We start from the raw sequence: 18,334 nt of genomic DNA on the forward strand, positions 1-18,334 counted from the left end.
GTGTGTATGTTGGGGGGACGAAAGTGGGGGTGGGGGATGACTCTGGAGAGGGGGAGGGAGGCAGGGGAGACCCCTATCAGTGCCAGGGAAGGAATTCCCTTGCACTGATAGTGCCTACCCCCATGGTTTTCGTGGCTGTAAAAAACCACGGAAAACCATGGTGGTGGGCGGGTTCATATTACTGTGGGCGGCCAAGTGACGGACGCCGGGCTGGACACTGTAGTCTCCAGCCCGGCAGTAGTTACCGCCGTGGCGGTCGGTGTGGTAAAGCGAAACCGCCAATGTCATAATATGGCGGTATGTACCGCAAGCCTGTTGCAGTACAACCGCCACTATAACACCGACCGCCGGAGTCGTAATGACACCCTTAGTGACTTTGTGTTACTCTTTTAACATGGAGTTCCGGCTAAATTCCACTGTGTGGCAGAATTTGTTTCCTGTTCGAGCAATGCGATAACAATGGGAACAACAAGAGGCTCCAAGAAGAGAACTAGTGAGCGTGAACAAGATTTGGCATCCTCTAGTGCAATTTCCGGTCACAAAGGAGTGTTCAGGCACACTTTTCTAACAAGAGTGGCCACCGTCAGATGGCAGCTTCCTAAGTAGATTTTCTATGTGAGAAGCAGCAAAATCAAATCAAAAATGTTTTTCAAGAAGGTATTTTACCCAAACAGATTGTTCAGGTAGTTTCATTTATTTTACATTTTTGCAACAGGAAGGAAGTACCACAGAGACTCCAAGTTCCTCTTCCTGCCTAGAAGGCTCCCCCATTGCTTTGTTCATCCTTTGGTCACTTTTCATTTGTGTTTGAAGAGGAAAGGATCACTCTCTTTGTCTTCAATACTTTGTCTGCATTTACCATTGTATTTTGAGGATTTTTTGATGAAAAATCAATTGAGATAAATAACTTTGATATACATTTGTTGTTTGATGCAGGGCATGAATCACTTTTTTTTTAACCTTATTTAAAAAAAAAAAAAATTGTAATTTGATCTTGGGTGTCCTGGAGTTGCAGTAGGGACCTATTCTGCATTCACATATTTAGTTTCTTTCCTAAGGGAAACCATTTGCACCTTCTCTTCATTTTCTTATCTGTTTGTGAATTTTGTACTATTTTGCTCATTTTACTGTCGGGGGCTACTGTGGCCATGGCCCATGGCCAGCCATCGCTAGGCATTGGGTGTGTAATAAATAACTATTTCTGCGCTATATGTTTTTTTAAAACATCTATTGGTTTGTGGATGGCCGCTGATTAGATGCAAAGTGTGCCATCGTTTTTTTACATTTTTCTTCAAAGTCTTAAAGTGTATTTAATTTTGATTGGGTCATTTTGGATGCCTTGGGATGTTTGTGGGTGGGGAATTTTTTAAGTTGACTTAATTTTTGTTTTAGCAGTGCTTAATTAATGCCAGTGTTTTCTTCTTTGTTTACCATGCCTCATTTCTTTGCTCGCCAATAGGTAATTTTTGTATAACCAGTGTATGTGTTTTCCATAGGCCACCATTTTATCTTTGTTGCAGGCCTGCTTTTTTCTCCATGTTATGTGGCATTTAAAGTAGCCAGTGTGCTTTTGCCAAAGGACGCCTTGTATTCTTTGTTGTGCATGCCTTCTTGTTTGTTGTTGGGAACATGTGGCCGGAGGATATTTTGCATAGTCATTGCTCTTTTACCATAGAATTGCATGTATTCTTTTGTTGTCCATGCTTCACCCTTGGTAGCCATGTGGATGGGTGGCCATTTTGTGTAGCCACTGTGCTTTGCTTTTGCCGTAGGCCTGCATGTTTTTTTTTTTGCTGTCCATGACTTCGCCCTTAGAGGCAACATGGCAGGGCAGATGTTTTTGGTAGCCAGTTTGCTTTGCTTTTGACATAGGCCTGTATGTGTTCTTTGTAGTCCATGCCTTCACCCTTGGTGGCAATGTGGAAGGCAGGCTTTTTGGGTAGCCAGTGTGATTTGCTTTGCTATAGGCCTGTATGTGTTCTTTGCTGTCCAGGCCTTCACCGTTAGTGGTCATGTGGCAGGCTGACTATTTTGTGTAGCCAGTGTGCTTTGCGTTTGCCATAGGCCAGCATGTGTTCTTTATTCTACAGTAATCTTGCTTGTTGTTCTGAACATGTGGCCCGCGGCCATTTTGTGCAGAGAATGTGTAGATTATTTTCTTCCACTTTTCAATGCCATTTTATAGGGAAATTCATAGAAGAGGCCAATGCCTTTGTGTTGTTTGTTATTTTTTTCTATTTTCCTAGATATTAGTTTAATGTGCTTGGGAAATATTGTAATACAGTGTTTTTATTCATTTTTTCCACTTTCCCCTGTACCTCCTTGCCTCCCATAGAATTTCTCATAGTCCCTAGAAATGACTCCAGCAATTTTGTTTTTTCAATTATTTGATTTTGCCCACAGCCCCTGTCTGACATAGGTGTCTCAAAGGCCATAGGCGTACACAAGCAATATTTTTTTAGCATTGTTTCATTTTCTCCTGCATCCCTGCCTGCCATAGGTATCTCATAGGCGCACACCAGCAATACTTTTTTAAGGATAATTCCCTTTTCCCATGCACCCCTGCCTGCCATAGGTTTCTCATAGGCCATAGACATGTTTAAGGATTATTCTATTTTCCCCTCCACTCCCCATCTGCCATAAGTGTCTCATAGGCCAGAGGCGCACATCAGTAATAATTTTTAAGGTTTAAGGATTATTCAATTATTACCTGCACTCCCTGTCTCCCAGAGGTGTCTAGTCTCGTATGCCCTAGGTACACACCAGCAATAATTTTGTAAGAATTATTACATTTTTCCCTGCACCCCTGCCTGCCACAGACATCTCATAGGCCTTAGCGACACATAAAGTGACCTTTTCAATCTGTATGTTATTGAAATGTTATGTTTATGCATGTTTTGGAATGGATACACTATTCTTAAATATTTGTGATGACCTCACTAAATTATATCGTCTTTAGATTCAACCTACAAGTGCCCAGTTTCACTGAATTGTTTTCTTGTTTGTTTTTAGCTGTACAAGAGACATCACATACAGTTCTGCCGGATAGAAAGCCTGCAGTGGCACCACCTGAGTCTTATTCTGCTGCCATTTGTGCAGCTAAGTGGCAACTGTCAGAGCTAAGAAAAACTTCAAGATAGCCCCAAAGTGTTTCTGCCAAGAAAGTGACCATTGATGAGGAGAAGAAAAAGGAGATTGTCATCACTGGTGTGCCACCCTCCACCTTTTTCAAGAAAGATGGTGTACCTGCTGAACCCTGTGCTGGTTAGTAAAAGGCTGGAAGAAGCACTCCTGCATCAAGTGCACCATCCCAACCTAAGGCTAACCCAATCACATGTCTGTTAGAGATGCAGCCATTGCAGTCATATCGACAAGCAGTGAGTCTGAACTAGATTTGCCTCTGCCACAAAGTACCCAATTGTTAAATGAAAGTGGACAACAGAAGTCACACCCAGCAACAGTTCCTCCTGAAGTAGGAGAAGAACAGGAGGCTGAGCTTTCTGCTTAGCAAGATGTTGCTCTTCAACCATTGGCTTCATGATAGCCAGCAAGAAAAAGAAAGGGTACTCCACCATCTTCTTCAAGCCCCTCCTTCTGATGATCTGAACATGGATCAGACCCCAGCCGAGTCCAAAACCCACCTTCAGAAACAAGGCAAAAGGAAAGTTCCTGAAAGCCTTAGAAATAGGAACAGTGACAGTGATGATGATGAGCTAGTGATTGTCAATATGGAGGGCAGTTCAGAGGACACCATGATGACCCTTCCTATTAAACCTGCTCAGAGGCGTGTAGTTCCACCACCAATGTTGACTTTCATATTTTTTGTCCCTCATCTAGACCTACATCCACCACTATCACAGTCAAAGTACACTCTACAGACAGGCAAAGGACACAGTCACCAACCTCCAGTTCTTCAGGAATTGGCAGTGACACAGTAAAATGTTATCCTCCCCAGTTTGGGACTTCTTAATGATTAGTAAATGGAAGGATAAAATTGCAATATACTTATTTGCCACATGAGTATTCGTAGAGGTAATCCTGGTTTGCAGTAGTGTATTGGGGCCAAACATCCCAGCTGAAAAAATGACACACTATCCAGTGGGAGGAGCACCTTAAAATGATTGTTACTAGTGGTGGCGATGAAAGGAGAGATGCAGCACAGTCACAGTGATAAAAGAAGAAGTTGGTCATGAGGAAGAAAAAGATGATAGCATTACACAAAGTAGCTCTGTCCCCTGTAGTGTGCTAGCATCACCCACATCAGCAATCTCCAAATGGCAGAAAACTCAGATGCAAACATGCTCATACAGTGAATTATGCAGGACGCACATTGAGTCAACCACCACTGGTTCTTTCTGTAAGTCACATGTGACAGTGGTACCACAAAAAAAAGAAATTCAGGCTTCTTTTACAGACATGTTTAGGCAGGAGGGGCCCTGGGAACACAGCTACCCAATAGCATATTTGTACAATTGAAAGCTTTCTAAAATGATAGTGCTGGATCTCCTCCCTTTTTATTTTGTGGCAGCCACCTGCCTGAAATGGTAGTTTCCCAGCTGGACCTCTTTTTCCCACAGTTGCTGTTCCAGCGCTATATGGTGCAATTAGTTGTCTGTATAGTACAGTGCTCTTCAGACTATCAACCTGACAATAGACGTGGGGCAGTTGTCAAGCAACTGATTACATGTGTGTTACTGAACACTGGATCTCTTTTGCGGGGGCTAGGCAACAGCTATCTGCAGGTCTTAGCACTGAAGAAAATATTAAGAGCATTCAGAGGCATGCAGCACTAGCAATTTTCTCCATGTAGAAATCCCATAAAGCTGTAAACATCTTGAAAGAATTGAAGAGAAAGATGTTTGAATGGCTTCAACCCAGAGGTCTCAGAATTTGTTCCCATGGACAATGGCAGTAATATAGTCAAGGCCATGGTGGATGGTGGCTATTCCAGGGTCCTGTGTTTGGTGTCATGCATCAATTTGATTCTGCAAGACTTTCTAAAAAAAAGACATAGCAACATACTGACCACCTTCTGAAGAATCTGTACAAATTTCAGTCATTCTTTTAAAGCCCAGACTCTGTTGAACACCTTTTGGTGTGCTAATAGAGCACCTGTTAAAGAAGCCCTCTTACAGGAGGTGCCGATATACTGGAACTCAAATAATACATGCTGCAAGGCCTATATGAGCAGTGCAGACGATCACCAACTATGGTCTTCAAAGAGGAGGGGATGCATTTGGGAAAAGCATGACAATGGGGGTGGACAAATTAGGGCTAATCAAGTGACTGACACATATGCTACCTACGTTTGAGGTTTTCACACACTAAGGCCCTCATTCCGCCGCCAGCCAAACGGGAACCGCCACTTGGCCGCTCCGCGGTCAAAAGACAGCGGAGGCCATTCTGGCTTTCCCGCTGGGCCAGCGGGCACCCGCCAAAGGAGCGCCTGCCGGCCCAGCGGGAAAGGCCCTGCAACAATGAAGCCGGCTCCGAATGGAGCCGGCGGAGTTGCAGGGGTGCGACGGGTGCAGTTGCACCCGTCGCGATTTTCACTGTCTGCAATGCAGACAGTGAAAATCTTTCTGGGGCCCTGTTAGGGGGCCCCTGCACTGCCCATGCCAGTGGCATGGGCAGTGCAGGGGCCCTCAGGGGCCCCACGACACCCGTTCCCGCCATCCTGGTTCTGGCGGTGAAAGCCGCCAGAAACAGGCTGGCGGGAAGGGGGTCGGAATCCCCATGGCGGCGCTGCAAGCAGCGCCGCCATGGAGGATTCTCCCAGCCGGGGGTAATCCGGCGGGAAACCACCGGACCCGGCTGGGCGACCGCGGCTTCACAGCCGCGGTCGGAATACAAAAGGAAGCACCGCCAGCCTGTTGGCGGTGCTTCTGTGGTCGTCGACCCTGGCGGTCGATGACTGCCAGGGTCAGAATGACCCCCTAAATCAGGAAGGAGGACAGTTCGATAAGCCAAGCAATCCTATTGTTGCATCTGCTACAGTGCCATTCTTTTATTGAAGGGAAGTTTTCACTTTACAAAACTTGTACTGTGGGTCAAGCGAGAGACCTGTAAGAAGAACGGCTGGAAGTTAGAGTCCCAGGCAGCATGGTTTAGCCTGCAGCCTTTCACCTCCAGAGAGGACTCACAGCCAACACCATCATCACCAGCAACACCAGCAACAGAAGAATCTGACCCAACCTTGAAAATGGTTTGGTTTTAAGTAGCAGGGCTTAGGCCAAGTGCACTATAGAGGCAGGGACTAAAAAGGTCAAGCAAGTAGCAGCACCAGAGACCATCAGAGGATGGTCCAAGACTGTCTGGGTGATCCAAAAGACATCTACCTGGATGAAAACCTATTGATCTATCTGTATGGGAAGAAGCAAAAATTGCCAGAGGTCAGCAGGCTGGCAATAAAGTATCTGGCTTGTCCAGCAGCCAGGGTGTCATCTATGCATATCTTCAGTGCAACTGTCACAGTTGTCACAGTCAGAAGGACCAGTCTCTCACCTCAAAATGGGGAGAAATCGATCATGATTAAAAGGAACAGACACTTCATCCCACAAGAATACACTGTTTCTGAAACAGCACATGAGGAAGATAAAGGCAATTGGTCAGACTCTAGTGTGTTAGCTGATAAACCTCAGGACGAACCCTGTGAGTCTGAGGATGAACTCTGCATCCCTGACTAAGTAGCTCACAACAAAACTTGCATATATATTGTCAAAATGCTGTGTATAAATATATACATGTAGAAGAACATTAATATATTTGGTGTCTAGTTTACACTGCTCCATTTAGTCATATGTATGGATTGGACCACTGTGCAGACATAAAGCCTCCATTCCATTTCAGGACATAAAGACAATGCCACCAATCTGATCATTCTTTTTTCCTTATTGAGCTGGGCTACCAGGAAAGATCACCGTGAATCATTCAAGGCTGTCTTTGTGTATCACTTTTATTGGAAAAGAGGTGCAATAAATAAATGCGCACCACTCTTGAAACATGTAACTATTGCACCAATGAGTAATAAGTTGAGTGAGTGACTATTCATGTGGTGGCTGCAAGGGTGTTGTAACTCATTTTTAAACTTGATTTGTACTGTTTGTGGCCTGGGTGATGATTTTGCATGAATACTTGCCTTGCTTTCACATTTCACTATAACTAATGTGTACTTCTTTTATTGTCAGATTCTTCCGAGACCAGTCACTTTAGTTACCAAAACTATAAAAAAAAATCAAGTGATTTTGCTTTTCTTGTTCATCAACACCACAAATCAACATCATGTGGGGTGGACTTGGGATGGGAGTCAGGATGGGACTACCACAACAGCCAGAAGGAAATTAGGAACAATGGCTATCTACTTCAATGGGAAACAACATGACTCAAAGACTAAGAGCCTGATTACGATGTCGGTGGGATGAGTCCTGCCATTGTGTTTTCTGTGGTCAGACCATTAGCTCCTCAGTGGTTTGACGCCCGATAATGATAATGGCCATGATACCACTACCGGACCGCCCCCATTGCTGACATTGCTGCTACTGTGGGGTTGTCAGTGGAGGCTGTCAATTGGGTGGGCCTGCCACATCAGCCACTGGGATCAAGTCCTGCCTTTCTGCTGACCTGCACCTAGCAAGGTCCCCGCCAGATATAGGTCAGCAGAAAGGCAGGGTAAGGGCCACAACAATGGCCCTAGGTCAATTATACCCTTCCAGGCTGTGAGCTAATGCTCACTCACAGCCTTCCAATACTGGCCAGTCAGGTGCACATACTATGTCACTTTCTAGGGACACAGTGCACCCAACAGGACGGCAGCCCCACAGTATGGCTGGCATTTGCTTCAGGCTAACACTATAGCTGAAGTGTGCCATGACTGCAGTGCGAACACATCGCCAACCTCACTGTGAGGGCAGAATTCAGTGGTCGGGATGCTGTTGGCTTGGCTGCCTTTTCCTGACTGAAGTGGGTTGGTGGTGGATTGGTGGTGTAGCTGCTAAAGTCAGAATCATGCCCTAAGAAGCCTACTCCTGTGGACTGGAAAAAGGTGTGCTGCTTAGGAAAATGCAAAGTACTGGCTCCAATGTCAAACTCTAATTAAGTTGTTGTAACCTGGGGAGAATGTCACTGGACACGTCTCATGATAGAGACACGCAGGTAAATGGTATTGACATTTGTGGAATTGATCAGCTACTTGTCTGTGATTGATGAAAAGATCGGTCTCACTTCTCAGTTAATTGCACACAACTGCACCAGACTATGCTCTACCCTCTTAATCTTCATCTAGCATAAAGCTTACTTTGACTTCAGAATATTGACATTTACTTTTTTGCATCCCACAGGCCTTCTCTTCTTCTGAACTGAGGTGGCATGGTGAGCAAAAAAACAATGGACTGGGATGAGGTCCCCAACGATTGCCAGTGGCTGAGATTATTCAAGCATTCTATCCATCAACTTATTTTATGCATTAGAATATAAATGATGCACTGTAGTACAGCAAGTAGGATATATTAATAGTAGAAATAGTTAAAAGTAAGAAATAATAATAAACATGACTTACTGGGGCCATCAGAACCATCTTCCCTAGCACATGTGGTGGTAGTGGTAGTGGTTGCCCCACTTACCGTTGGGCTGGTGGTGGCAGCAGCTGCTTGTCCTCAGATTTTCTCTTTCTTTAAATCCTTATGAAAGGAACAAATATAAAAAGAACAATGATTAGTGGTACTCTCTACAAAAAATATTTTGACATGCACATCATTATACTTTTTAAAAAACGATCCCTATTTTCATACCTAAAATAACATTTGAACTATGCATTCATTCCAACAAAATATCTTTGCTTCTCTGCCCCCTTCAAGTATTGATAGGTCAAGACGGTCTCCGTTTGCGTAGTGCACATCAAGGAAATTGTTACTGTATGAGTCACATGAGGCCATAGAGAAGAAATCTAACACCCCTGATATACTACTATTGTAATAGCGGTGTCCCTAAAATCAGCTTTACTATAACACTGTTGCATTTTCCTAGATGGCCTTTGGGCAGGAAGGATCCCTCCATTCCCAAGAGGCCCTTTTACTTTTTGGTTGGGTGAGATTGGGTGCAAACATTATTCTAAAAATATTTTTGAATACTTATTGAACAAGAATGTGACATTGAAGTTAATAGAACACCTCAAAACATCTATATTCTTGCTAGTGTTCATGAATAACATTTGTGTTACCGAAAATAGGGGGTCATTCTGACCTTGGCGGTCCATGACCGCCATGGCGGAGGGCGGCGACAGCACCGCCAACAGGCTGGCGGTGCTTCCTGGGCGATTCTGACCGCGGCGGTAATGCCGCGGTCAGAAAAGGGGAGCCGGCGGTTTCCCGGCGGTTTCCCGCCGGTTTCCCGCTGGCCCAGGGAATCCGCCATGGCGGCGCTGCTTGCAGCACCGCCATGGGGATTCCGAGCGCCTTCCCGCCAGCCTGTTTCTGGCGGTGTCCACCGCCGGAACCAGGATGGCGGGAACGGCTGCCGTTGGGCCCCTGGGGGCCCCTGCACTGCTTATGCCACTGGCATGGGCAGTGCAGGGGCCCCCTAACAGGGCCCCACAAAGATTTTCACTGTCTGCTGTGCAGACAGTGAAAATCGCGACGGGTGCCACTGCACCCGTCGCACCCCTTCAACTCCACCGGCTCCAATCCGAGCCGGCTTCATTGTTGAAGGGGCTGTCCCGCTGGGCCGGCCGGCGGTCGCCCACCGGCCCAGCGGGAAAGCCAGAATGGCCGCCGCGGTCTTTTGACCGCGGAGCGGTCTTTCGGCGGGAACCGCTTGGCGGGCGGCGACCGCCGACCGCCGCGGTCAGAATGACCGCCATAGTGTTTGACACATAAGTTTGAATAAAGGTAAGCAGTAATAAATCAATCAAATTACTTTCCAGGTAGGGCTTGTTGCGAACAGTTGTAGGGATATATACGGTTATGTAAAATTAATTGATAAATGAAGCACAAGAAACTTTCGGTTATTGTTTTGTAAATATGTAATATAGTTTAATGTGAGATTTATAGCTTTGAGTATAAAAGGGTTCAATAAGCATATATGTGCTAATGAAGTGTAAAATGCTTGACATGACCAAACAGCCAGTCCACTGAATGTTGGTGTGTTTTGTATGTTTGTACTCATCTTCTTTCCTACCCGGTCATCTAGACACTTTAGAAGAAATTCATCCAAATTAGGAATGTAAATGATAAAAAATATTTTTTCAATACATAGGGGGTTATTACAACTTTGGAGGAGGTGTTAATCTGTCCCAAAAGTGACGGTAAAGTGACGGATATACCACCAGCCGCATTACGAGTCCATTATATCCTATGGAACTCGTAATACGGCTGGTGGTATATCCATCACTTTACCGTCACTTTTGGGACGGATTAACACTTCCTCCAAAGTTGTAATAACCCCCATAATGTAGTGGATTAGGTAGGGCTACACAATACACAGCATTTTCCACCTGCTAGAGTAGTTTAGGTTTATCCGTAGGTCCTGCTGGAATGCCGTTGATCCATTTTGGACCAACAGTATTCTGTAGGCCAGAATATACCAGATCTGGGAACCATTATTCTACCTGCGATCCATTTTTTTGTTTACCCAATAGCAGAGGCCTCAATAATAGAGCAGGTATTGAGGGCACCTTTAGTTAATTTTGGATTTCAGACCAGTTGACATACTGTTTAAACCTCATTTTGATCCATACCCTCAAGAGGTTAGGGGTCTGTAGGTGATAGAAAAAGATTCCCAGAAAAGTGTCCCCAAACAAGGACTGCAGCCCAATGATGAAGCATGCCACCATTGGTGGGTAAGGACATGTGCTCCTTAAAGGATACACCTCTGATGATCTATGTGCATACCTTCTACTCCAAAAGAACTGCACATGTAAGGGTTCTGTGCACTTTACCACTGCTGACCAGTGCTAAACTGCGGGTAATCAAAACATGGTAAAGTTGGCCTACTACTGATTGGCACTCTTAATTTTCTTATAAGTTCCCAGTAAAGTTGTACAGCGTGGACCCAGGGCCTATCAATTAAATTGTACTGGTGGGCATACAGAACTTATTGTACCACCCACTGAAGTAGCCCTTTGAAACATGTCTCAGGCCTGTAATTGCAGTCTGTGTGCAGTTTAAAACTGTCAATTCTGCCAGGCAATTTTTTTTTTTTTTAGCCTAAAACTCCCTTTTTAATAAATATGTCACCCCTAATTTGTTTTTCACTAGTGCAAGGCTGACTAGTCCCATAGGTTAACATTTGGTTATTTTACTACATTTAATAAAGTGCTAACATTTGTTTGGGAACTTATAGAAATGGCATGTTTTTTTCTGAAGAATTGTAATTAAAAAATCTTCTTAACAGTTAAGTCAGATTTAAGTCACAATTCTTTTAGAAATTGGCATTTTCTTTTCCTAAACATTTGGGCCCTTTTTTATACTTTTTGGTGCAAAACTGCACTAAAGCAGTTTTGCACCAAAATGTTTAGCACCGGCTTGCACCATTTCTGTGCACCAGCCGGGCACCATATTTATGGAATGGTGCAAGCTGGTGCAAAGGGTAGGTTAGAGTAAAAAAAAAAAATGACAGGTGGGGCTGGTGGGATAAAAGAAGGGTGTTTAGCAGCAAAAAATGACTTTAGGCAGGTTAGAATTAAAAGAAATGACTCTGACCTAAACTTACCATGCCACATGAATCCTGCCTTAGAAAAGACAGGAGTCATGCCCACCATCCCAATGGCCAGCACAGGGGACAAGGGTCCCCTGGGCATAGCCATTGCACCCTGTGCCATGTATGGGGGCCCATTACAGGGCCCCCTATGGCACTTTAAAAAAGAAAATGCAGGGGCATATTTATACTCCGTTTGCGCCGAAATTGCGTAGTTTTTTTTTACGCAATTTCGAAGCAAAACTAACTCCATATTTATACTTTGGCGTTAGACGCATCTAGCGCCAAAGTCCATGGGGTTAGCGTCATTTTTTAGCGTGGACACCTACTTTGCGTTAATGAGATGCAAGGTAGGCGTTCACGTCTAAAAAATCGACTCCGAGGCATGTGCGTCGGATTTATACTCCCGGGCAAAAATCACGCCCGGGAGTGGGCGGGTCAAAAAAAATGACGTACGGCCGCTTTTGCGCCGTTTTTTAGCGCCTGCAAAAGGCAGGCGTTAAGTGACCTGTGGGCTCTGAAGGAGCCCAGAGGTGCCCTCCCATACCCCCAGGGACCCCCCTGTCACCCTTGCCCACCCCAGGAGGACACCCAAGGCTGGAGGGACCCATCCCAGGGACATTAAGGTAAGTTCAGGTAAGTATTTTTTTTATTTTTTTTTGTGGCATAGGGGGGCCTGATTTGTGCCCCCCTACATGCCACTATGCCCAATGACCATGCCCAGGGGACAGAAGTCCCCTGGGCATGGCCATTGGGCAAGGGGGCATGACTCCTGTTTTTGCTAAGACAGGAGTCATTTCTATGGGGGTTGGGAGTGAAAAAAAAATGGCGCAAATCAGGTTGAGGCGCAAAAATTGCCTCAACCTGACTTGCCCCATTTCTTGACGCCCAAGCTCCATTTTCCCCTACGCCGGCGCTGCCTGGTGTACGTCGTTTTTTTTAACGCACACCAGACGGCGCCGGCGGCTAACGCCGGCTAACGTCATTCAATAAATACGGCGCCCGCATGGTGCTTCAGAATGGCGTTAGCCGGCGCTAATTTTTTTTACGCAAAACTGCGTTAGCGCAGTTTTGCGTCAAAAAGTATAAATATGGGCCGCAATACTTACCTGTACTTATATGTACTTACCTGGGATGGGGTCCCCCATCCTCGCAGTTCCTCTGGTGTGGGTGGGGGTGCCCCTGGGGCCTGGGGAGTACACCTACGGGCTTATTCTATGGTATTCCACCATGAAAATAGGCCCACAGGTCCCCTAATGCCTGCCCAGACCCAGGAGTTGAAAAATGGGGCAAAGCATCCTTTGCACCATTTTTTACCCCTCCTCCCTCCCGTGCACCATTTTTGCACGGGAGTATAAATATGGTGTTAATGCCATATAGTCATTTTTTGCAGGGGAACGCCTACCTTGCATCTCGTTAAGGCAAGGTAGGTTTCCACTTCCAAAAAATGACTTCAACTCCATAAATTTGGTGCTAGACGGGTCTAGCACCAAAGTATAAATATGGAGTTTGTTTTGCACCGAATTAGAGTAAAATAAATGACGCTAATTCAGTGCAAACAGAGTATAAATATGCCCCTTGGTGCCTGCAGCTTGTGCCCTCGGTCACATGACTGTGATTACCATGGCAGTTAGGTTTTGTGTATTTCTCCCAGACAGCCAGGCCAAGTAGAGCGTAACCCTCCTAACAAAGGGGACAGGGTTGTGCCAACCAAATATCTCGAGAATTCCCCTAAGTAAAATCAAACTGTACTATCCCTTTACACTTCACACATAAAAACCACATCAGAAAAACCACTAAGCAATCCTACAAAAACAACATTAGCAATATCAAACCTAGCCAAAAGATATGCTGTGAGTTAAGGGTGACTGAGTAATTTTGTTTTGTAGGAAAATATGGCCACTGACGGATACTGGCTACCAGATTCAGATTATGGCGTTGCCTCAGATTATGTTTGAAGAATATAAGTGGATCCGGATATAACATGTACCTGGATAATTAATTGTATAACAGGTGAGTGATGTTGTAAATTAGGAGAGATATGGATTGTGTGATTGTGTGTTTGTCCGAGCTACAACTGTAATGTGTGAAGAGAATGAAGTATATTTGAGGAGCAGTAGGGCCTGTTTGGAACAGTTGGAGGGATATTTATGGCTTTATAAAATTAATTGATAAATGAAGCACAATAAACTTCTGGTTATTGTTTTGTAAATATGAGATCTCCTTTATTGTGAGATTTATAGCTTTGAGTATTGAGCATGTTATATAAGACCTCACCCTCATAAATCTATCCACCCAGTATTTTTATTTATGGTTTCTGGTAGGAGTAATATACATAATAGTGTTGAAGAATGTGGTGTTTATCTCCATTTCTCAACAAAATGCATCAACAAGATCAGAAAAATATAAACTGCAGTGCACCGTTGATCACTTTATCAATAACCTGCATGGACAAGGATTGACATATGTAGTAGTGATGCTCATATTGACTGATAAATTGTGTAGTCTTTGGAATATCCGCCTTGGTTTTTATTTTTCATGTGTTTTATGTATTTTTGCTTACCAAAATATGTACTTTTAACCAATTGTTTTTAAATTATATACTAGGATTTAAGGCCAGGAGCTTGCTCCACAGTCAGGTGGAGCTCGCTCCATGCGCCGCGCAGCTCCACTTGACTGTGCCCGTGCCCTTCACCCTCTCTCACTACTGCCGCGAGTTCAAGGCCCTCCACCACCCGCAGGCACCCGCCTGCGCCTCATCCCTGGTGTCTAGTGGGTTTCCGTGAGTATTGTGTGTTTGTTGCTGTATCTGTCTCTGTTTTTATGCCATTTCCTCTTCGGTTTGTGCCTTTTCTGTGATTTTGTGCTCTGTGCTATTTTTTCTGTGTGCCGTTAACTGCTGCTTTTTCTGCATGTTTCTGTCAGTTTTCAGCTTTTTTCAGCCGCTCCTTCCCACCTCTGCATCCCTGGGCCCCAACCCCTCGCACCCCCAGTCGCTCCCCGCTCCCCCCTCCCGCCTCCCAGCTGCTCCTCCCTTCCACCTCCCCTTCTAAATGGCGGCTGCTGTGCGGTGCTCTGAGTGACCCCTGACCTTCTTTGAGGCCAGGAGCTCGCTCCACATGCCGCACTGCTCCACCTGACTGTGCCCATGCCCCTCACCTCGCCCTCGGTACTGCTGCGAGTTCGAGGACCTCCACCCCAGTAGGCACCCACCTGTGCCTCATCCCTGGTGTCTAGTGGGTTTCCGTGAGTATTGTGTGTTCGTTGTTGTATCTGTCTCTGTTTTTGTGCCATTTGCTCTTCAGTTTTCGGCTTTTGTCAGCCGCTCCTTCCCGCAGCTGCATCCCTGCGGCCCTGCCCGCCTCATGCCCCAGTCGCTCCCATTCGCTCCCACCTCCCAGCTGCTCCTCCCTCCCACCTCCCCTTCTTAATGGCAGCCGCTGCGCGGTGCTCTGAGTGTCCCCTGACCTGCTTTAAGGCCAGGAGCTCACTCTACATGCCGCGCAGCTCCACCTGACTGTGCCCTTCACCCCGCCCTTGCTACTGCAACGAGTTCGAGGCCCACCACCACCCGCAGGCACCCACCTGTGCCTCATCCCTGGTGTCTATGTCTAGTGGGTTTCCGTGAGTATTGTGTGTTTGTTGCTGTATCTGTCTCTGTTTTTATGCCATTTGCACTTTGGTTTGTGCCATTTCTGTGTTTTTTTGCTCTGTGCTATTTTTTCTGTGTGCCTTTAACTGCTACTTTTTCTGCACGTTTCTGCCCGTTTTTGGCTTTTTTCAACTGCTCCTTCCCACTGCTGCATCCCTGCAGCCCCAACCCCCCTCGGGCCCCCAGTCACTCCCATTTGCTCCCTGCTCCAGCCTCCCAGCTGCTCCTCCCTCCCACCTCCCCTTCTTAAAGGCGGCCCCTGCGCGGTGCTCTGAGTGATCCCTGACCTGCTTTAAGGCCAGGAGCTCGCTCCACATGCCGGGCAGCCCCACCTGATTGCACCCGTGCCCTTCACCTTGCCCTCGGTACTGCCGCGAGTTCAAGGACCTCCACCACCCGCAGGCACCAACCTGTGCCTCATCCCTGGTGTCTAGTGGGTTTCTGTGAGTATTGTGTGTTCGTTGTTGTATCTGTCTCTGTTTTTGTGCCATTTGCTCTTCAATTTGTGCCATTTTTGTGTTTTTGTGCTCTGTGCTATTTTTTCTGGGTGCCTTTAACCGCTGCTTTTTCTGCGCATTTCTGACCATTTTCGGCTTTTGTCAGCCACTCCTTCCCGCTGCTGCATCCCTGCGTCCCTGCCCCCCTCGCGCCCCCAGTCGCTCCCATTTACTCCCCGCTCTCACTTCCCAGCTGCTCCTCCCCTTCTTACTGGCGGCTGCTGCGCAGTGCTCTTAGTGACCCCTGACCTGCTTTAAGCTCAGGAGCTCGCTCCACACGCACCGCAGCTCCACCTGACTGTGCCCTTCACCCCACCATCGCTCCTGCCACAAGTTCAAGGCCCTGCACCACCGGCAGGCACCCGCCTGCGCCTCATCCCTGGTGTCTAGTGGGTTTCCGTCAGTATTGTGGGTTTGTTGCTGTAGCTGTCTCTGTTTTTGTGCCAATGGCTCTTTGGTTTGTGCCATTTCTATGTTTTTGTGCTCTGAGCTATTTTTTCTGTGTGTCTTTAACCGCCGCTTTTTGTGCGCGTTTCCACCCGTTTTTGGCTTTTTTCAGCTGCTCCTTCCTGCTGCTGCGTCCCTGCGGCCCCACCCTCCTCGCGCCCCCAGTCTCTCCCATTCGCTCCTTGCTCCCACCTCCCAGCTGCTCCTCCCTCCCACCTCCCCTTCTTAATGACGGCTGCTGCGCGGTGCTCTGAGTGACCCCTGACTTGCTTTAAGGCCAGGAGCTCTCTCCACACGCCAGGCAGCTCCACCTGACTGTGCCCGTGCCCTTCACCCTGCCCTCGCTACAGCCGTGAGTTTGAGGCCCTCCACCACCCACAGGCACCTGCCTCCGTCTCATCCCTGGTGTCTAGTGGATTTCCTAAGTATTGTGTGTTTGTTGCTGTATCTGTCTCTGTTTTTGTGCCATTTGCTCTTCGGTTTGTGCCATTTCTGTGTTTTTGTGCTCTGTGATATTTTTTCTGTGTGTCTTTAACCGTCGTTTTTTCCTGCACGTTTCTGCCGGTTTTTGGCTTTTTTCTGCCACCCCTTTCAGCCGCGGTGTCCCTGCGGCAGTGCCCCCCTCACACCCTCAGTCGCTACCATTCGCTCCCTGCTCCCGCCTCCCAGCTGCTCCTCCCTCCCACCTCCCCTTCTTAATGGCGGCCGATGCGTGGGCGCGCCAGAGGCAAACCCATCTGCACCTGTCCGCGCCTGGATAGCGCCGAGCGCCAGGCCCCCTGGCTTACACACCCCCCAAGCCACCCGTCACCGATACAGTGCCAACAAACTCCATGCCCTCAAGCCAGGCCGCCCCACTGCCTGCATCCAAGCCACCCCGAAGCACACGCAAGGGCCCTTCTCCTGTCGGCCCTGCAACTTCACCTTTCCCGAAGCCGCCAAGCAGCACACCAGAACCACACACAACCACCGCAGCTGCATCCTCCTCAACACCCGCCCAGTCCACAAGCACGCCGTCGAACTCTGGGACCTACTCACCTCATCGCCCCCGGACGTCGCCTACCTCACCGAAACCTGAATGAACCCCTCCTCAGATCCAGACATCACCATAGCCATCCCCGAAGGTTATAAGATCACCTGCAGAGACCGCACCAACAGACCTGGGGATGGGATCGCCATAGTCCACAATAACACCATCAGAACCTCAACAAACACCAATGACAACCTCGACACCGCCGAACACCTACACTTCCAGATTCATATCAACGCCAAAACCACCCTCAGAGGAACCCTCGTCTACAGTCCCCAAGGTCCCCGTCCACAGTTCAGTGACTCCATCGCCGACTTAATCAGCACCCAGGCCCTTACCTCCACTGACTACATTCTCCTCGGCGACTTGAATTTTCACCTTGAGAACGCCAACAAGAGCAACTCCACCGCCCTGAACGCCAACCTCGGTCTCAAACAACTGGTCACGATGCCCACCCACTCCACCGGCCACATGCTAGACCCCGTCTTCTCCGCCAGCAGGCACATCACCTTCGGCCAGACCACCGATCTTCACTGGACAGACCACCGCTGCATCCATTTCACCTTCCAGTAACCCACAGCTCACCACCGCCCACAACAGATCCCCTGCCGCAGCTGGAACAAGTTCTCGATCTTCAGCATCGTCAAAGAACTCACCAACCCCAGGTCATGTTCCATCGACCCCCTCCTTCGCAAGACCTCTGCGACTCCATCGTCACCTTTTTCCATTGAAAGATCACGGAAATCCACGACAGCTTCAACTCTTCAACCCCCATCATCACCACAGCCACCACCAACCATGACGCACCCAGCCACACCAACCGCTTGCTCTCCTGGACCCACATCAACAATGAGGACACCATCAAAACCATAAGCATCATCCACTCTGGCACTCTCTCTGACCCCTGTCCCCACCATGTCTTCAACAAAGCGAGCCCCATCATTGTCCCCCAACTCCGTATGATCATCAATAGCTACTTTGAGACCGCCACCTTCCCAGAGAGCTGGAAGCACGCTGAAG

Source organism: Pleurodeles waltl, chromosome 5, assembly GCF_031143425.1.
Source record: "Pleurodeles waltl isolate 20211129_DDA chromosome 5, aPleWal1.hap1.20221129, whole genome shotgun sequence".
Lineage (NCBI taxonomy): Eukaryota > Metazoa > Chordata > Amphibia > Caudata > Salamandridae > Pleurodeles > Pleurodeles waltl.